The sequence below is a fragment of the Apodemus sylvaticus genome, chromosome 15 (genome assembly GCF_947179515.1).
Source record: "Apodemus sylvaticus chromosome 15, mApoSyl1.1, whole genome shotgun sequence".
NCBI lineage: Eukaryota > Metazoa > Chordata > Mammalia > Rodentia > Muridae > Apodemus > Apodemus sylvaticus.
In genome coordinates, this window is record NC_067486.1 from 66782744 (window position 1) to 66804931 (window position 22188).

General features: G+C 44.8%; 1 non-coding gene across 1 annotated transcript; it reads left to right on the forward strand.

Annotated features, from left to right (window-relative positions):
• The first annotated feature begins 2638 nt into the window (after positions 1-2638).
• Positions 2639-2745, forward strand: LOC127666437 (U6 spliceosomal RNA). Its single transcript, XR_007973631.1, has one exon. It is a non-coding gene; the product is annotated as a U6 spliceosomal RNA (small nuclear RNA).
• Positions 2746-22188: the final 19443 nt, after the last annotated feature.

Genomic DNA, 22188 nt, shown 5'->3' on the forward strand with positions numbered 1-22188 from the left:
TTTTGGTTTTGGTTTTTTAAGACAGGTCTTGCTATGTAGTGCAGCTGGCCTGAAATTCACAATCTTTTTAAGTGTTGGACCAGTGTTTTTGATTGTTTGTTTGTTTTGTTGTTGTTGTTGCTGTCTTCTGGAGCATTTCTCTAGACATGTCTACTTTGAGAGAATAAGATAAATAAATGGTCCTTGTCCTAAAGACTGGGATGACATCAAAGCTGCAATTACCCGGATTCTAGAACTCCCCCGGAAGCTTGGAGGACTGCCTTTCAGTCACCCGCTTAGTGGAACTCCTCTTGTCTCTAAGAACTCTGAGATTGACAACAGACTATACAGATTATTAAATGAAAACCTTTGTAGAGAGGAAGCCAGTCATAAGCCCTGTGGTACAGAATGCTAACGCTCACTCTGATTCCCCCAGAGGCCTGTCAGATGCTCCTGGCATGGTCTGGGTCTTCACCTTGGACAGGTCTTGGCTACTAGCAACTCAGAGGAGACAAAGTGCTCTTCCATCGCCAAGAAAATAGTCACTAGCTGGCCACAGTCACGAGGCCCATGGCTGCACTTCTCCTGGGACTTTCTCATTTGTCAAGGGCTTACCCCATGCCTGATCAGACCCTATGAAGCAGACACAAATGTCCACATGTGAAGAGCCGGTGGACATTGGTTGAGACTGTTTGTCTGTTTTAAGTACAACCTTGCCAGAGGCCTGCTGAGAGGCATGCAGGAGCCTGTGGAGGTCAGAAGACGACGGAGTTCCAGTTGGGAGGGGAGCCCGGGTCTTCGCTGAGAGCTGTAAACACTCTCCACTGAGGCATCTCTCCAGCCCCAGCTACCATCCTTCTGTTCCCTCAGGTCTGAGAGCTGCTTTTTAACCCATGCCCCTTCAGCTACAGAGCACCTATAGGGCGCCAACTATTGGCTGAAATGAGAGGAAAAAATGTTCCCTCTATGGGCTCCTCTCCCGAGAACACTCCAGGACCACCACCTGTCCAGAGCATGTGGCAGCTACTGCCCGGAGCCATATTAAATGCTTCTGACAGACAGAAGTCCTTGATAGTAAGAGACGTTGGTTCCCACTAGCCGCCGCGGAAGAGGGGAGCCCCAGTGCTCAGGGGAAGCAAAATGCTGGAAAATGGTTCCTGATGAGGGGGATTAGGATGTCATCTGAGCATGTCCTCATAATCCAGGAAGTACTTATGACATTTCTGGGTGGGACAGTGGAAGGTGTCTAAGATCCCCTTCCTGTCCTCAGTTGCGAAGACTAACATGGAGCATACACACGCGAACAAGAGCAAACACAGATGCTTAAATATTGGATCCAACAGCAGACAGGATGCTAAGTGCCCAGGGTGAATATCTGCTGGCTTCCTGTCGAGAGCCATCTCCTCTGTTATCACGTAGGCAGAAACCACAGCTAGTAATTGACAACACCGAATTAGGATTGCTGCCTGCCTCACTCTGGAGTGTGGAGCCTGCTCCTGGACCCTGCTGGGGAATTCTCTGGCCCAAGACTCCGTTCTACACCTCTAAAGTACCTTGAGATTCATGCCTATGGATCCTCCAACCTGCAGCCACTTCCCCAAGCCTTCCCAGCAAAGCATTCCCTTCCCAGTACCCTTATCTCTTACAGAAGGCATTTCTTCTTCACGGTGACTCCTGAAAGTCACGTATCAGTTCTTATTGGGACCTGAAGGCTTGGCCACAGCACCTGCCCCAAGCTTGGCAGGGGAGATCTGGTAACGCCCAGTCTCCTGTTAGGACAGCTCTTCTCCTCTAATCTTAAAACCAGATCCAAAACAAACAAACAAATGAACAAACAAACAAAAAAACCTTGACCCAGGGAATGCAGCCAAGGCTGAGCACCTGTGTTCAATCCCACGCAGGGAGTGGGAGGAAAGAAGCCACTTTCTGTGAGTTGTCCTCTGACCTCCACATGTGTGGTAACTAAATGTATTAAGAGTTTTAAAAACCTCTTATCCTGCCATGTATGCGGGCTCATACCCATAACCCAGAACTCCAAGCCAGTTGGATCAGGAGTTCATCTACTGTACAAAGTTCAGTTTAGCCTTGGTAGCACGGGATTCTGTCCCCCCGAACAAAGCAAAGCAAATGGTCCCCCTACACTGAACTCATTTCTTTTCTCTCCACTGCCTCAAATGCCTTATTCCTTTTTTTTTTTTTTTTTTTTTTTTTTTTGCATCTGGCTTCTAGATCTGCATTTCTCTCAGACTGGTGGGCAAATTCCTTACCTACTCAAACCCAAATAAACTCTCCCTAGTCCAGAAGAACACCTGTATGAAGTCTAACCCACACTGGGATTGCTCTTTTAGGCCAGCGATCTCCAGTTTCAAGTATTAGTGAAAACAGACAGAGTTCCCCACCTCTCCAGGCCTGGCTCTCTGATGATCACAGGAACAGATCCAGTCTGCTACAGTAGGGTACCTCATCCTTGAAATACTGAGTCATTTTTATCCAACTTCAGACAAATCTCTGCCCTTCTGTATCCCAATGCCAGCCATAGACTTCTTTTGCTTCTGCTGTCTTTGAGGTCACAGGTGAAAATGTCAGTCTCTAAGCTGAGCTAGACAAGAAATGGTCCCAAGTCAAGATTAGCAGTAGCTTTAAGAAGTTATAGGATTAAGTGCTTGCTTCGGCAGCACATATATTAAAATTGGAACGATACAGAGAAGATTAGCATGGCCCCTGCGCAAGGATGACACGCAAATTCATGAAGCGTTCAATATTTAAAAAAAAAAAGAAGTTATAGGATTAAGCCTGCTGTTTCTGTTTCAGAGACCAAGATGCCAATTCAAGTTATCAAGTTACAGAAGCAACCGCAAAACAAGAAAAATAAGTTTCTTACCTGAGATCACCAAAAGGATACCAAGAGAGAGAAGCAGGAGGCCTTTCATGTTGGCTGCTCTTGCTTGATAATCCAAGGAGGAAATGTGTCCTCTCCTTAGCTGCCTGGTGGAGTTTTAACTGTCTTTCAAGTCCAAAGTCCACTCATTAACTGATATAGGCAAAGGCAATTCGTTGTTAGGATCTGGTGGTATAGCATAGGCTGCTTCCAGCCTCAGAGCCCGGCTTCAGGATGATTACCTTGACTCAAAGTCCAGGACAACTCAAGAATTCCAAGTTCTCTTTAGAAATCCTTGCAAGGTCAAAGGTGAATGTATTCAGTTAATCTCTCTGTATCTTGGGAATGGTAAGCCAATCACCTCTCTAGAGCCGACTGTCTCTTTAAACACTCAGTAATCTAGACGGATGATTGTCTTGCCTCCGAACCCTTCTTAACTGTTTTAAATTGACAGTCTACTTATTTTGTGTGTGCACACCACAGTGCTCATGTGGATGCCAGAGGATGATGGGAAGTATAGATTCTTGACCCTTCACCATGTGGGGTCCATGGTTGGAACTCAGGTCATCAGGCTTGGTGGCAGATGCCTTTACCTTTAACTCCTGGGTCCCCACCTCCCCCTCCTCACATTTGACCACAAGGAATTCCATTTTCTCCACCTGCAGCTCCAAGAACACCTTAAAAGTTTTTCATGCTTTTTCCAATTATTTATGTCTTGACTTGTGTCATCTTTTGTGTGGACTCCCACTCTGGGCTTTTCCTTAATGGTCACTTCTAGAAACTTCTGAAAATAACATTTCCAGGATTCCTTCAATCTCACATATCACTTTACCTGGACATAGACCCCAAGTTGTCAAGCTCCTATTAGAAGAAGGCTTGAAGGTCATGGAGGGTAGACTCTCTTTCCTATAATCACCTTGGCCCACCATCTGTGCTCTATCGAATTTTAATGAGGGCTAACTATAACAATTGCTTCTCCTTAGAATTTGAAATTCCACAAGCAAAGAGAAAATTTGAGAGGCAGAAGAGACAGACAGATCTCTGTGAGTTCAAGGCCAGCCTGCTCTACACAGAGAGTTCCAGGTCAACCAGGGTTGCATCATAAGACTGTCTTTAAAAACAACAACAACAAAATGAAACAAACAGCAACAGAGCAATCACCATGTGAATGGGGGCAAACATCGTAGTCCATTTTCCTTAATATTTAAAGTATGATATGGAATAGAGGAGTTGGACATGTGACTCAGTTGATAGAGGGTTTGCCTGGCATGCGCAGTAAACTGGGCGTGGAGGCAGAGGACTGTAGTTCTAATATTTGGAATGGACGTTCAAGGCTCTGTTCCTCTCACACACACAACACTATAATCTGAATCTAAGCAAGTGAAAACATTCCTTCCTCAGTATTAAAAAAAAGGGAAGGGAAGAAGGAAGGTGGGGGTGACAGCTTTGTGGAGGCCCACGAAGGGAAGGAAGGCTGCTTCCTCCTGGCCAAGCATGGCCATTGGTACTGGCTGATCATTCGTATGTGCTCAGCTCTGCCTTCTATCCATGTTCCTGAGCAGACACAGGGCTTTCAGGAGAAGAAGGAAGGCACACCAGCGTCCCTTCTCCTAAGACTTTATCCAGAGGAGTCTGTCAATCACCGGAACGGGACACTGACCTCAGAAAAGTTGTCTGTCTAAAAACGTTGGGGAAATAGAATGAAGTCCTCCTCAAGGTGAGTTGGCACAATGGGTCCTTTAGTCATTACCCCTGTCACCTGGGGGATCAACATGACCTCATGTGTTACCCAGGAGCTTCTGCAGCTGTTCTCCTCTCCTCAGATCCAGCCCCACCCAGAGGGAGATACGCCAACAATCGCCATGTCCTTTAACCTGACTCAACTCTGTTCTCAATTTAAAAATTATACTAATGTTCAGAATTTTGCTCCTATTGTCCCCAAAGTCTCCACTCAAGCCTATGAGAGGGGCTGAAGACACGGCTTAGAGGTTAAAAGTGCTTCCTGTTTTTGCAGATGACTGGTGTTCTGCTCTCGACGTGCAGGTCAGGTGGCTCACAGCTGATCCTGTAACTCAGGTTCCAGGGGAATCCATGCCTCTGGCCTCTCTGGGCACCTGCACATGGTCTTAAAGATAATAAAAATGCACATTAAAAACAAAAGGACAAAGATAAAGAGGCTGGGGAGAGGGATATGATTAAAATCAGCTCTGGAGTCAAGACCCCGGCATCCTTGTTGAAAGATGGACACCGTGGTGTGGGTTTAACCCCGGTGAGGGAGGGGGGGCAGACGCTGGAGCTTACTGGGGCTGCTGAGGACTAGCTGGCTTGGCCACACAGGTGAGTCCAGGTTAGTGAGAGACTCTCTCAAAAAATAAACAGGGGACCCTAGAGGAGCCCCTGGTGCTGGACTTACAGGAGGTTGGCTCACTGATTTGGATACTGGGAAGCAGCCCTCTGGAAGAGCAGGAAGTTCTCTCAGGTGCTCAGCTGTCTCTCCTGCCCTGGAATGTTTTTCTACACTCAGGATGACGTAAAGCCATAGAGTAGAGAATGTGGCCCAGAAGGCCTTGCAAAATGAACATGTGAAAAAGCCTCGAGGCAGAGAGGAAGGCAGGAGCCACCCCAGCACCCCTACCCATCTCTGCCAGCGCTGTCTAGGACCTCTGGAGCCACCAGCTTGGGCACAGAGGCTCACCGTTAGGTAGTAGCTTCTCGCTCTAGTTTTAGTTTACATCTCCTGATAACAAAGGATGATGAAGGTTTTTTTCATGTGTTTGTTAGGTATTTGTATTTCCCTCTCTAAGTTATTTGTTTAAATTATTTGTGTAATTAATTAATTAATTACACACACACACACACACACACACACACACTTGAGGTAGGATCTCATGTAGCCCAGGCTGGCCTGGACTTGTCTATGTTGACTGAGGATGACCTTGAACTTCTGATCATCCTACCTCTATCTCCCAAGTGCCAGGGACACAGGTGTGTATCGTTCTGCCCTTGTGTCTGGTTCATCAGTGTCTAGCACTGAGCCCAGGGTGTCATGTGTGCTAGCCAGTGCTCTGCCTGCTCAGCTGCGTCCCAGTCCAAGGTTTTTCTATTATAATTAAGTTGTTGTCTTCCTGTTTTGGCGCCCCAAGAGCCCATTACCCCCATCCCATCCATGTATGTCTTCACCCATCTCTCCGTGTGTATGTATGTATGTAGCAAGCATAAGAATCTTATCCTCTGACCTTGTTGGACCAGAGAGCCCCTTGGTCCTGGAAAGGCTCGATGCCACCGTGTGGGGGAATGTTGGGACAGGGAGGCGGGAGAGGGTTGATTGGGGAACAGGGGTAAGGGAGATGGGTTATGAGGCTTTTGCAGGGGGTGGGGGGAACCCAGAAAGAAGAGAACATTTGAAAAGTAAATGAAGAATCTATCTAATAATAATTAAAAAAAAAAGAATCTTATCCTCACAGACATGTAAAAGTCTGGGCATGGCCACACATGCCCATAACCCCAGCTTTGGAGGCAGAGACAACAGCTTGCTAGTCAGGCAGCTTAGCCAAAGCAGTGAGCATCTGGTTCGGTGAGAGACCCCGTGTCAAGGGAACAAGGCAGAGATCGATGGAGGAAGAGATTTGCCTTTGGCCTCTGCCTATGCCCACATAGCACAGGTACCCACAAGCTAACATGCATGTAATACATACATACATCACATAATACAATACATACACATAACACACACACCTAAAAATAATAAAACTAAAATTTAAAGACTAATAATAAAACTAAAAACTAAAAATTTAAATTTTAAAAATTTAAAAAGAGTACCTATGTGATACACATACACATATGTAGGCAAAGGCTCATACAGATCAAATAAAACACTAAGTCTAACAAGAAAAAAAGGAGCACTGAGTGTCGCCTGTAGTACTACTCCAGAACCAGAGTCTACTGCTGCTGCTGTTGCTGCCGCCGCCGCCGCCATATTGCTCAGTGGGGATCCTTATTAGACCCCTCTGTACCACTTCTGACCAGGTAGGAATGAGGCCTGCCAAGCACCTGACCCCTGGCTCTTCCCTGACTTATCTGGGAAAATATAGGTAACAAGATAATCATGGAGGCTGGGCATGGCAGTACAGGCCTTGAAGCCTCAGCACTCACGGTAGAGCAAACGGATCTTTGTGGCCAGCCTGGTCTACATAGTGAGTTCCAGGCCAGCCAGGGCTATGATAGTGAGACCCATGCTAGGACAGCAGAACGTCTCCCTGGGAGAAATCCTGTCTTTTCTGCTCCTTCCGGGTGGAGGAGCCTCACTTCCTGCCAGGCTCACAGCTCCTTGCATTTATTAATTTTACCCTAAGGGAGTGGCAGGGAGTTATTTCAAAAGACCAAACTCACCTCATATCCTGTACTTCCCCTACGGGGAAAGAACCTGGGTTCTGGACTATGGATCTGGAAAGGTAAAGATTCGGTATGGGTGGGGAAGTCCTAGCCGAGGACTATGAGTTGAAGGCCAGCCTGAGCTACACGGAGAGCGTGTCAAAAGAAGAAAGGGGGAAGGGAAAGAAGAGGCACCCCGGCAGGTGTACGTGCGAGGGTGCTGTGCGCATGCGTGTGCGAGGGTGCTGTGCGCATGCGTGTGCGAGGGTGCTGCGCGCATGCGTACTCGAGCGCCCTGGTCTGTGTAGAGGCATGATGTTAACATTAGTCATTGTCCTCATCATTCTCCTTGTTCTTTATTGAGGCGGTTTCTCTCCATGAACCCAGAGTCTGCCAATTCTGGTTAGTTTCTAGTTTGACAGATTCCTGGGGAGGGGGGGATTCCTGTCTCTCCTCAGTGCTGGGATTATAGGCGGCCACTATGCCTACTGGCTTTTACATGGGGAGGGAGTTTTGCTCATCGAACTATCTTCTATCTTCCCAAACTCTTCTTTATGTATCTTTTAAATTTTTATTTGTTTATTTTTAAGTAAGTACACTGTAGCTATCTTCAGATGAACCAGAAGAGGGAGTCAGATGGTTGTGAGCCACCACGTGCGTGCTGGGATTTGAACTCAGAACCTTTGGAAGAACAATCGGTGCTCTTAAACACTACACGACCTCTCCAGCCCCCTCTATGTTTTTATTTACTTATTTATTTTCTATGTGTTGTTTTTGCTATGTAGCCCAGGCTGGCCTTGAACCTTGATCCCTCTGTTCAATCCCCTGATTGCTGGGATCATGTATGCTGTACTACTACACTTGGCTCAAAAGAAGCAACTAAGTAAAAATCATAGTTTATTCTATCTGTCGGGCTTTGTCTTCTCACATAATTACAACCCAGACAGGAAAACAGATGATATTTATTGGCATGACCTTTCAATATCCTAATTATTTATCTATAAACCAAGAGTAACAGTTAACTTGCCCATAGAAAAGATGTTATGTGTAGGTGACTTGGTCACAGAGTCAGCTAATAAGAAGGAGGTGCATCTATAACTGCCTGCAAAACACAACTGTTCTTCAGGGGTGACCAGTAAAGATCCTACTGGCTCTCAACCTGTGCAAGTGCGTGCGTGTGTGTGTGTGTGTGTGTGTGTGTGTACAGGTGTGTGCACAGGTGTGTGGACTGGTACATGTGGAAGACAGAAGTTGACACCTTGGTATTTTTCTCAACAGCTCCTCTCTTTATTTTTGAAACAGAATTTCTCCCTAAACCTGGAGTTCAGGTTCAGGTGTATTGACAATTTGGGCATTTGGGTTTTTTTTTTTAATAAAATACAGAAATGGGGCTGGAGAGATCGCTCAGTCTTTAAGAATACTGACTGCTCTTCCGAAGGTCCTGAGTTCAAATCCCAGCAACCACATGGTGGCTCACAACCATCTGTAATGGGATCTGATGCCCTCTTCTGGTGTGTCTGAAGACAGCTACAGTGTACTTGTATATATACAATAAATAAATAAATACTTAAAAAAATACCAGAAATGTTATAGGAATATGTTCTTGTTTTAATCCTAGATGATGTGGGATGTAGGCCAGCCTCAGACCTCCCACAGCAGCTGACTGTATCTTGCCTTGTGCTCTAGCAGGGCTGTGACTTTGCCAGCGGTAGACAGTTTCTGCGACTGTGTGACGTGTGGAATTCTGGGTACTTTTCAGAGGGTACATAAATGCTGGAGCCCTGAGAGGAGGGGCTGGTGGGTTGTTGTCGGTTGTTCAGGGGGTTGGTTGCGGTTTGTTAGTTGTCGTGGTTGAAGAAGAAACAAGGGGGAAGAAATTAGATTCAGGGATCTCTTTCCTTTCTTCTCTCCCCTCCGTCCTTTCTTTCTCTCTTATGTAGCATTGCGGGGTTGAAAGGGAAGAAGAAAAGGGGTGCAGAAGGGAGGAAGAAAGAACAAAGTAGCCGATGGCTTCCCACCGTTTGGCTAGAATGGCTGCCCGCAGCCTGAGGGAGCCGCCTGTTTCTGCTTCCCCGGTGCTGAGATTATCACTGCGTACTGCTGCACCTACTTTCCATATGGGATCTCATGTAGCCCAGGCTGGCCTTGGATTTGCTGCAGCTAGCCAAGCATTCCTCATCCTCCTGTGGCTACCTCCCAAGTGCTGGGACTGCTGGCACGTACCGCGTGGCCATCTCCAGCAGGCGCTGAAAGCATCGATCTCTGTCCAAGATGGAGCAACGGGCAAGACAGTGAGCCCTCTGCCTCCCCGGCGCTCCCACGAGCAAAGAAATGAAGTCATGTCCAAGGCTAATTGCTATGAAGGAAACGAGACACAACGGGATGGTGCCTCGTGGGGCGGAAGTAGCTCCTTTACGTGGGGAGGTTAGCAGGGTCTCATGGGAGCTGAGTGCCCACTGACCGTGCTATTCAGAGGCTTCAAGAGAAACAGAACATTCCCGCCAGTGCGAAAGCCAGGCGTCTTGGGCAGATGGGCTGGGTTTGAGGAGCCGTGTGGCTTGGGGGCTGGGAGAAAGTGATGACAGAGGAGACCTAACCTGACCCTGTAGGGCCTCCCGGGTCCTGGCAGGCAGGGTGAACTTTAGCCAACTGCAGCCATAAGAAGACAACGGGGATATCTCAGCTTGAAGATGGCCTCTTTTTTGTGGTCTTATCTAAAGGATTAGCTGTACCCAGTGGACTCTATCCAGTAGTCTTTTCTCCTTGTTAGCTGAGTGGACTGGCCCTGTTCACCCCGTGTCCATCCCTCAGGACAGCTGGCAGGTAGGACTTGCTCAGTAAATATTTATGAAGACAGTAGAGTAGGCGGATAGAGGCCGTGGGGTTTGTTTTGGGTGCAGGGACCGGGCATGCAGGAGAGGCAGGCCAGGAACTGGACTGTGCGCTCCCGGAGCCCTTGAGTAATTTGTTCTCCACAAGGAAGTTGTTATGCTCAAATAATTCACAAGAGAGAAAATATAACCACTGAACGAACAGAAATAGCTAACTTTTCATAAATTTTGAAGGCATGCAAATGCTAAAAGACAAAATACAACTCTGTGTGTGTGTGTGTGTGTGTGTGTGTGTGTGTGTGTGTGTGCTTGTGTGCATGTTTGTAAAACCATGTAACCGTCACTGGCCCAGAACTTGCTATGTAGACCCACGGGCTTCAAACTCACAGTGATTCAACTCTGTCTGTGGATTGCTAGGACTATAAGCTAGGCCTCATTTTTATTAACATAATACCTAGTTTTTATATAAGTACATTTGTTGGTGGGAAGGAAAGAGGCAGCAAACCCAGAGTTCAGTTTATGGGAGCTGGTTCTCTCCTGTCACAAGGTGGGTCCCAGGAATCAAACTCATGTTGACAGCCTTGGCCACAAGCCTCTTTACCCACCTTGAGCCATCTCGCTTGCCCCTGGATTAACTTTTAAGGGTGAGGACATAGCTTGTCTTTTATCGTTTTGCCAGCAAGCCTCCCTCTGGACAGTAACTAATCATCTTTCTGGTCCTTTGGGGATGTCTCCACCCAGGGCACGAGACACAACTTGGCTCACATTCTTTTGGTGAGAAATCACACAGCAACAGAGGAAAGAAAAATATAAATTAGCCATGGCCCCTGCCTTCCCCTCGACCTCCTAGGGCCTGGGCTTGAACCCAGAGCCTTAATCACTCTACACGGAGCAAAACCCCCAACCCTACAAAACCAGCCTGGCTTTGTCACCAAATGGCTTTCTTTTAAGGGGAGGCGGGACAGTGCAGATTGTCCTAGAGCTGCAGGTGGAAAGAACAGGCCATAAGGAAACAGGAATTCTGACCGCTGAGCTGACTGTGGCTTGAGGAAAAGCAGTTAAGCTTGCGCGTGGTGGCTTTGTCTTCTTACAAAGGATTAACAGGTTTAGAGGGAGATTCAAATACCAACCTATGGGGGTTTTGTTTTGCTCTGCTTTGTCTTAAGACAGGAGCTCACTCTGTAGCCCAGGTTAGCCTGGAACTCTTTAGGTAGCCCAGGCTAGCCCCAAAATTGTATTATAGGTGTGATCTATCGTACCTGGTTCCACATATGGGGTTTACTCACTGGCTATGTGTCCCCAAATTCCTCAGCCTTCCAGAGGGACAGGGCTTTGGCTTGTAAATTTTACCTATTTGTCCCACAGCTCTTAATCTTTTTGTTTTTAATCACATCATGAACAATTTAATGCACTACTTAATTACATTGCATTATCTATCTTCTGGTATGGAACTTTCCAGAAGTTCAATAAAGGGGCTCCCCCCAGGAAGCTGTTTGGCTTTTCACTACTTCCTCTTCGAACTGCCAACTGGAATTATGAGAAGCTTGGCTAAGATTAAAAGAAAAAAAAAAAAAACCACCCTCAACCCCGGGGCCAGAGGATATAGGGTGTGGTTCTAAGAAGAAGCCTGACCTCAAGTGCAGCTTGGCCCTGGAGGAAAGTTGAAAACCACAGATGGAAGTCCGTTTGTGCTTCTGAGGGTTCAAAGGCATTCTGGTTTGCTCCTGTCTGCTGTGTCCGCAGTCTAGCTGTGCCGACCAGTGGGTGTGGTCTGTGCCCCTAAACAGGAGTATGACCCTGGCTGAGGCACACGGCGCTGCAGGCCCAGGGACTTTCTGGTGTCTCTGTACACGCAGTAGGTCACACAGATTGTGTGTGATTGTGTGTGATTGTGTGTGATTGTGTGTGTGTGCCTCTGAATCTATTTGTATTTCTGATTACACAAGGAGAAAAATCTGTGGCTCATTAAGGTTATCTCCAGCTGTTTTTGAATGCAAGCCCATCTCCCTTCAAAAGAGAGAGATCTAGCCTAAGGGATCCTTTGGCAGTCAAAGATGTCCACCTAAAATCAATGTTTTCTTTTCATTATTTTTATTTTAGAATTACTTCCTATTTATGGCCAAGAAAAAAAATAGGGTTTTTTGTTGCTGTTGTTTTGTTTTTTTCTAACTGTGGTTGTGAGGTCAACTTTAAAAGTAATTCAAGGGACCAGCGAGATGGCTCAGCAGGGAAAGGAGCTTGTGGCCCGGCTTGGTAAGCTGGAGTTCATTTCTGGAACCCACAGTGGAAGAAGAGAACTGACTCCTATAAGTTGACTTCCAACCCCACACATGTGCTCTAAATACACATGCACATATACATATATGCGTACTCACACAAAAATAAATATTAAAAATCTCAAGAAATATATTTAGATCTTTAAAACTACAAATAAATTAAGTAAGATACTATGTAACACAGTGAAGAGCTGATGTAGTTTGTCAGGGTTAGCCAGATGTGGTAGCACATGCCATTAACCCCAGAGGCAGAAGCAGGAGCAGAGTTCAAGTCCAGTCAGGGCTGTGCAGTGAGATCCTGTCTCAAAAAATCAAAACCAAGGGCCAGAGAGATGGCTCAATGGTTAAGAGCATTGTCTTGCTCTCCCAGAGGACCTAGGTTCAATTCCCAGCATCCATATAACAGCTCACAACTGTCTGTAATCCAGTCCCAAATGATTTGCTACCCTTACACAGACAAAAAGGCAGGCAAAACACCAATTCACATAAAATAAATACAAAAGTTAAAAAAAAAAGATTAAACAACAACAACAAACTACCACCACCACCACCAACAAAAAACCCAAACCCCAAAACCAAATAAAGAACCTCAATGGTACAACAAAATCACCTGAAGGTTGGGAAGCTCTGATCCAGGGCACTTTGTTGGGTGGGTGGCGGGGAAGGGGCCTTCTATTCTACAGGGAAACAACCAAAGAAAAGCACATTAAATTGTGAAAAAATAAAATAAAATAAAACAACAACAAAACCGGTTCCCTCACATCAGCAAAAGAAGCAACTGTACAAAGGCTGAAATACCCTGGAGTCTTCTCTCTTGCTGGCTTCCATGTTTAAGGCCCAGCTCACAGGAGTCCCAACTACTGGCAGCCGAGTGTCCTAGGAGAACAAAATGGTAATAAGACAACTCAAGCCGGGTGGTGGTGGCGCACGCCTGTAATCCCAGCACTTTGGGAGGCAGAGGCAGGTGGATTTCTGAGTTCGAGGCCAGCCTGGTCTACAGAGTGAGATTCAGGACAGCCCAGGCTACACAGAGAAGCCCTGTCTCGGAAAAAAGCAAATCAAAACAAAACAAAACAAAACAAACAAAACAAAACAAAGACAACTCAAACCTTGAATCTATAGGTGTTTTGTATCAGATCTTATGGGAGTAGTTATACGTAGCTGTGAACAGCCATGTGGGTGCTAGGAAATGACCCCAGGACCTCTGGAAGAGCAGCCTTAACCATTGAGCCATCTTTCACTAATACTTAGCTAGGCCCTTTATACTTAGGTTATTACAAGTCACCTACGAAAAGTCTTCCAAGCAAAGTTTTTAAGGTAACTTTCTTGGGAACCTTATTCTCTTTTTATTGAAAAAGGAAGTAAAAACATTTTATGATAAAATTGAAGATTTACATGGAAAATATTTCTGATAAATTAGAAGAGATATATAAACACATTAAAATTGTCAATTTTCATGGAAAATTGAAGAGTTAAGTGATAGATATAAAAACATTGCTAAATTAATTGAAAAAGGAAGTAGAAACATTTTATGATAGAATTGAAGATTTATGTGGAACATATTTCTGATAAAATTGCATAAAATGTAGAAAAACATGTTAAAAGAAGATTATCATGGAAAATTTTATATAGATATAATAATGGTAGGCATAAAAGTATTCCTAAGTTGATTGAAAGTGGAATTATAAACATTTTCAGGTAAAATTGAAGATTTACATGAAAAATATTTCTGATAAAATTCAAGAAATATAGAGAAAAACATGTTAAAATCGACTATTTCATGGAAAATTATACAGATAAAATAGTAGATATAAAAAACCTTTCTAAATTAATTGAAGGTGGAATTAAAAACATTTTGTGATAAAATCAGAGATTTGCATGGAAGACATTCCTGATAAAATAGAAGAAATATATAGAAAAACTTGTTAAAATTGAAGATTATCATGAAAAATAATGCAGATAAAATGGTAGACATAAAAAATTACTGAGTTAATTGAAAGAATTACAAACATTTTCTGATAAAATTGAAGATTTAAATGAAAAATTTTTGTTAAGTCTATGTCTTTTTATTGGGGAATTGTGTCCACTGATATTAAGAAATATTAAGGAATAGTGATTGTTGCTCTCTGTTATTTTTGATGTTATTTTTATGTTTGTGTGGTTGTCTTCTTTTGGGTTTGTTGGAAGATTACTTTCTTGCTTTTTCTAGGGTGTAATTTCCATCCTTGTGTTGGTGTTTTCCATCTATTATCCTTTGTAGGGCTGAATTTGTAGGAAGATATTGTGTAAATTTGGTTTTATCATGGAATATCTTAGTTTCTCCATCTATGGCGATTGAGAGTTTTGCTGGGTATAGTAGTCTGGGCTGGCATTTGAGTTCTCTTAGAGTCTGCATGAGATCTGCTCAGGATCTTCTAGCTTTCACGATCTCTGGTAAGAAGTCTGGTGTAATTCTGGTAAGTCTGCCTTTATAAGTTACTTGCCCTTTTCCCCTTTAAATTACACTGCTTTTAATATTCTTTCTTTGGTTAGTGCATTTGGTGTTTTGATTATTATGTGCTAGAAGGACTTTCTGTTCTGGTCCAGTCTGTTTGGAGTGCTGTAGGCTTCTTGTATGTTCATAGGCATCTCATTTTTTAGGTTAGGGAAGTTTTCTTCTATAATTTTGTTGAAGATATTTACTGGCCCTTTAAGTTGTAAATCTTCACTCTCTTCTATACCTATTATCCTTAGGTTTGGTCTTCTCATTGTGTCCTGGATTTCTTGGATGTTTTGGGTTACAAGCTTTTTGCATTTTGCATTTTCTTTGTCTGTTGAGTCAATGTTTTCTATGGTATCTTGAGCACCTGAGGTTCTTTCTTCTATCTCTTGTATTCTGTTGTTGATTCTTGCATCTATGATTCCTGAATTCTTTCCAAGGTTTTCAATCTCCAGAGATGTCTCACTTTGTGATTTCTTCATTGTTTCTACTTCCATTTTTAGATCCTGGATGGTTTTATTTAGTTCCTTCTCTTGTTTGTTGTGTTTTCCCGCAATTCTTTAAGGTATATTTATGTTTCCTCTTTAAGGGCATTTACCTGTTGACCCATGTTCTCCTATATTTCTTGAAGTCCTCTATCAGCATCATGAGATACAATTTTGAATCCAATTCTTGCTTTTCCGGTGTGTTGGGGTATCCAGGACTTGCTGTTGTGGGAGAACTGATGTTGCCAAGTAGCCTTGGTTTCTGTTGGTAGGGTTGGGTTGGTTGTACTTGCTTGTGCTATCTGGTTATCTCTGGTGCTAGTTGGTCTTGCTGTTTCTGTCTCTGTCTCTGGCTGGAGCTTGTCCCTCCTGTGGGCCTGTAACTCTGTGTCCACACTCCTGGGAGACCAACTCTCTTCTGGCAGGGTCTGTGCACAGAAGGCTGTGGAGCTGCCTGGCTCCCTGGTGCAAATGGCAGCCTGAAGACTTCTATCCCAGCTGCTCCACTGATCTTAGGCCCTGCAAGCTCCTAGCTGTTCCCCTCCAGAGAGAAGGTGGAGATCTCACCTCCACGCTCAGAAGTGAAAGCGCTGCTGGGAGATCACTCTCTCTTGGCGGGCAGTGCACAGAAGGCTGTGGAGTCACCTGGCTCCCTGGTGCTGGGAACCTTATTCTTTGTGGGCAATTTGAACTAAAGGTTGGTGCTGGCAAGATGACTTAGCAGGGAAAGACAACCTGACAACCTAAGTTCAAAATCCAGGAAGAGGAGGACAATGGACTCCCACAGGTTGTTCTCTGGCGTCTATACGTGTACTAGGGCATGTACACACACACACACACACACACACACACACACACACACACACAATCCACTGTCACCACTCCCAAATAGGAATGTCACTTGACCCAGCAATTACATTGAAGAAAGTTTTATGCCATCTATCAACTAACTGGTTTAGACTCCCTCCTTACCAAGTCTGTTTGGCACATAGGAATGGAAGACACTCTTCCAGGCGTGGGGGACACCACAAGAAACTAAAGGCAGCATTCCTGTGATAGTGAGGCTACCCAGAATCAGAAACACCTCACCTTGGAAACCTCCACTATTAAGCATGGTGTCTGCAGAGTAGGCTCAGTATAGACAACACATAGCACATAACCGGCTTTCGTGGGGGCTCAAATATCCCAATAAAATGTTAGTCAGATGAAAAGTGATGCAGACATTTTTCCTTTTAGATTGATTTATTGTATGTGTGTGTATGAGTGTTTTGCCTTCCTGTGTAGTTGTGCGCCATGTGCCTGGTATCTCAGGAGTTCAGAAAAGAGTGTTGGATTCCTACACTGGAGTTGTGAGTGGTTATGAGCTACTGAACCACTGATCCAGGCCCCTAATATGAAAGTTTTAACAGAGAATAGACTGTGGACAGAATGCAGCAGGTGAGCCCTCAGAATTCCCCTTATGGGAAGCAGGTCTTTGTGTGGTAGTTAAGAGACATTACTTGGCCTTGTTTCTTGTGATAGGGATATGACTGACTAGATAAGAGGGGAGCAGCTCGCCATGTGGCTAGGCAGCATATTTTATCATCCCATTTGTCCCTTCTGAGAATAGTCTTTTTGGGTGAAGCACCAGGGGATGGCAGGAGTTGCGTTCTGTGTAAGGCAGTGGGTATTCCATTTGTGGGTCCCTTTGGGTCAAACGACTCTTTCATAGGGGCTGCCTAAGACCATTGGGAAACATGGACATTACATTATAATTTGTAACAGCAAGATTGCAGTTATGAAGTAGCAATGAAAACAATTTTAAGGTTGGAGGTCATCACAACCTGAGGAAGTGTCTTGAGGGGTCACAGACTGAGGCAGGTTGAGAGCCACGGCTCTAAGGCATCCTGAGCCACTGTGTGGGGCCAAGTGGAAGGTCTGTGTGCTACAGAATGGGGCACCCTGACTTTTTTACTTTTGGCCTTTTAATGCAACATCCTGGTCAGCAGCTTCTAGGCAGGTCAAGACTGGAAGTCCCTACCCCCTACCAAGCTCCTGCTCTGAAGCTGGGCCTGACTCCCATGCAAGGTTCCTTCTTTGAGGCAGCCCTTCTCTGGTTCTGGCTGCCCACTGAGACCTCAGTCAGTGTTTTGCCTTTGCCTTAATGCCAGTTGTGAAATAGACATCCCATCTATTTCCCAGAATGCACCCTTCTAGTGTCTGGGGAAGCAGGGGAAGGGGATCAATGAAGAGGCGGGAGGCAGGGGTGAGGCACACTGTGCATGGGGCTCAGCATTTGAGTTTCTGAAGCACAAAGCTAATAACTAATGGGGCACAAGCCCTGACACCCTTCTCTAAGCTGACTTACATGTTCAGTGGAGATGCCCTGATGCTCTACAGGGCTGGGTCCCCATGTGGACCAAGTCTGGGGAAGTAAGCAGGATAAGTTCTCCACAACATCGCATCTCAGAGAACTAAATATGAGCTGAGTCCTGCTACATAGCCACTGGACGGCCTACCAACAAGAAGCTCCTTACATCCTGTCAGTGAGGATGGAGGAATGTTCATTCACTGCCCCTGAAAATGGGGCACGTGTAGCCAAATCTAGAAATCAAGATGGTGGCTCCTCAGAATGGCAGAGGCAGATGGAGAATTCATCTTTGACCCAACAGCTCCATTTCTAGTTAGATACTGGAGAAATGAAATGTTATCCTTGGGCTGGAGAGATAGGTCAGTGGTTAAGAGCACTGACTGCTCTTCCAGAGGTCCTGAGTTCAATCCCTAGCAACCACATGGTGGCATCCAGTGTGTCTGAAGCTATAGTGTACTCATATACATAAAATAAAATTTAAAAAAGAAGCATCACAGCTGCCTAGGAGACAGAGAGAGAGAGAGAGAGAGAGAGAGAGAGAGAGAGAGAGAGAGAGAGAGAGAGAGAGGAAAGGTTATCCTCACAGAAACTCATGCATGAATACCCACGGCTGCAGCATTTATAACAATGTAGATATAGATCAGCTCGATACCTCAATCCCCACCACAGAAACCAAACCCATTAATTGAATGCCCATTAATTGGCTAATAAAACACAGCTTATCCATACACAGGTTATTATTTATCCATGAAAAGGACTGGAATGCTGATAACTATACGTCCTGCCTGGCCCTCACTGTTACCTTGACACAGCCTGGTAGTCTGAGAAGAAAGCCTAGACTACAGGAGCACCTAGATCAGATTGGCCTGTGGTCATGTCTATAGGGGATTCTCTTGATAATTATTTAATGCAGGAGGAAGGCCGCAGCCCACTGTGGGAAGTGCTATCCCTAGGAAGATGGTCCTGGGTCGTGTAAGAAAGCTTACTTAAGTGCTGGAGATATGGCTCAGCAGTTAAGAGCATTGGCTGCTTCCGGAAGACCTGGGTTCAATTCCCAACATCCACATCTGACAGCTCAGGAGGCTCATATCCACGCACACATATGTGCAATTGAGAATAAAATCTTTTAAAGCAAGCAAACAAGCAAGCTAGTTAAACATGAACTATGAGTGATTCAGAAACCAGTCATCCTCCATGATTTCTACTTAGACTGTGAGTTCCTGTCTTGGCATCTCTCAATGACAGACTGTAACTCAGAACTGTAAGCACAGTTTCTTCCCCCAAGATACTTTTGGTCGGTGTGGATTTTAGTTTAGTTTTGAGATAAGGTCTTGTTGTACAGCATTAACTGGCTCAGAACTCACTTTTAGACCTGGCTGGCCTCAAATTTAGAGATCTGCTTGTTTCTGCCTCGAATGCTAGGGTTAAAGGTGTGTGCCTGCCCCTCATTACTGGTTTGGTCAGATTATTTCATCATAGCTACAGAGAGGATGCAGAACACAACACTAAGAAACTAGAGGAGAGAGCACAGTCAGAAATGTTGATATCGTAACAGGGTCCCAGACCTTAGCACAGCGGACTCCATGATGGAAGTGCCATTCTGGCTGTAAAACTCAGCATGAAGACAGTAATGCCTGCCAAAACAAAAACAAAGACCTAATCCATCAAAGTCCACAGCTCTGGGAAAGTTCCTACATGTACTATCTGCTTTTTTGGCTTCTGTAGTTCTGCTTCTGGCTAACTGTTCTTGCTAACTGAAGTATGTCAACCTAGAACATGCTTTTGCATTTCAAAGCTCACCCTGAGAAAGGCTCAGGGCTATATTGGGATCTTGAACACCCAGGGTAGTCGCCCACCAGGAAATAAAGACTTTCTATTGGCTTAAAACCACATCCGAGCAGTCTTCTTTGGTGGCTACCCCCACAATACATACGGCAGAATTTTGTTCATAATAAATGTGCAAATAGACACAGATGTAGACATGAAAAGAGGCTAGGGCAGGAGGAGGTGGATCAGAAGGAAGCACAGGTTTATTGTTGGAATAATGAACATGGACTGATTGTGGCGGTGTAGTGAGCCCCAATGACTGAGTTAAAATCATATTTCAGTAAAGGTACAGAAGGGAGGAAGGGGAGGACAGGAGAGGATAGGGTGGGGGGGAGAAAGGAAGGAAAGAAAGAAAGGGAAGGAGAGAGAAGAGAGAAAAATGTTCATTTCAGAGTATGTTGTCTTGAGGCAACTGATGCTCAGAGTGGCCTCCTGGGCTCTTGTAACTCCCCGGTGAGCATGACAATGCACTTTGAAACATAGAAATAAAAAACAGGGCCAGGTAGAGCAGTGCATGCTTTTGATCCCAGCACTTTGGAGGCAGAGGCAAATCTCTGGATCTCTGTGAGTTCAAGACCAGCCTGGTCTACAGAGCTAGTTCCAGGATAACCAGGGATCTCTTAAGGAGAGAAACGGAAGGAAGGAAGGAAGGAAGGAAGGAAGGAAGGAAGGAAGGAAGGAAGGAAGGAAGGAAGGAAGGAAGGAAGGAAAGAAGGAAGGAAGGAAGGAAAAACTATTTATTTTCATTGAGGCCCAAAAACAGTGGTAGGAATTGTAGCTTAATGAAAAATCCAACAAATGCAAGTGTGATTGCTTTTCAGTTTAACTTTTGGCTACAGGGATGTTTAGAAAGCTGGTTTCACATCACTGTGAACCATAAACATTAATTGATCAAATGCCTTTACATAGTATAAAATCTATAATGCAAGCGCTATTTTGCCTTGTCATTATAAATTGTGTTTATTTAATGTCATCTTGTCTAGATTCAAAGAAAATGCTTCGAAATCATTGTCTTGTGCTAAAATTTATTGTCGACACCATTCCTGAAGCCCTGGGCTCCTCAGGAGCCATTTTTGCCATAATAATCATGGTCAAGTTTTGAACAAATCTCTTTCCACTGGACACAATTTTTTTTTTCTGCTGCAATCAACCTGTCACAACCCCTTTGGAGGGTCTCATATCAGACATCCCACATATGAGATATTTACATAACTGTAGCAGAACTACAGTCATGAAGTAGCAACAAAAATAAATTTATGGTCGGAGGTCACCACAGCATGAGGAACTGTATTAGAGGTTCGCAGTGTTGGGCAGGTTGAGAATCACTGCTTTAGTGTGAGTCCCTCTCAGCTGAAAACCATTAGGGAGACTGGTAGAAGAGTGGTCACCGTATCTCCTAGAATGAACCAAGTAAGTGGCTTCCAAGTGAGGTCACAGGCTATCTCCCAGAGTGCTCTTCTAGTGCTGGGGTGAATATCAAGATATCTGTAGTGTGAGTCAACTCTGGGAAGTCAGTTCTGTGGGCACGCATTGGGTCGGGGGGCTTTAAGTAACAGCATGAAGTATGACATACTTCAAACATAGGTTTCAAGGGTTGTGCTTTCCATACCCACCATGCCATGCCACACCATGCCATGCCACACCATGCCACGTCACGCCATTTTTATTTCATCCAGACACCTGCCTAGTCTCCAACTAGGCTTTTTCAAGAATCGCCAAGGACTGCTGTGGAGCTCAGTCTCATCTGTTGCCTTTCTCCTGAATTCTGCAACTTCATGCTCTTCTGGCACATTCCTTCAGAAATGACACACGCCCTGGAAGGTGTAATAAACTGGATATCTACACTCTGGGTTTTCTTAAAACCGCCTCCTACAAGCAAGCTATTTAACCTTGGGAAGTCACCCTCTCTGACGTTCAGCTTCCTTATTAGTAAAAAGGGGCCAAACGATGCATCATTTCCAGGTTTAGTTTCCGTGAGTCACCCGATTCCAAGCATGCTCTATTACTTTTGGATGGCCACATCCCTTTCACATAACTAACAGGAAATTGCATGTAGGATCGGGAAGGCCTGGACCCTGAACCTTGTTGTGAGGCTTACACATTTTCTATTAATAGAAATAAAGACCGGAGATATCGATTGACCTGCTGACATATTCGCAAGGATATCTGAGGATAATTTGTGGTTGTTTTTGTCTTCTTCCTTTGAGACATCTCCATATGGAGACTGGGTTGGACTTGAACACATGATCTTCCTGCTTCAGTTTCTCAAGTGCTGTGGCTACCAGCATTCACCTCCATATCAGTCTTGAGAATATACTAGCAAGCAGAGGCCCACTGTGTGTGTTCATTCAGGGGCATTTTGAATGCTACTATAAGCCACCACAAGCCGCTTCCCTTTGCTCTTGAGAACGAAGGGGTGTGGCAACAGTTGGATAAAGACATGGCAGAGAATGAGAAGAATGACCTCCTTTCTCTGTTGTCACACTGTCCAAGGAGCTGCCAGGTCACCCTACAGATATAGACAGAGCTTTATTGTGTCAGGAATTATTGACAAAGCTTTTTAATTTTTTATTTATTTTTTTGGTACTGGAGATTGGACCTAGGCAAGTATTCTGTCTGAGCTATGCTGCTAGTATGTTCTTCTCTTTCTGATATGACTCTGCACTTGTTTCATGGCTTAGGAGAGTGTCCGGAATGTGATTGAAAAAGACT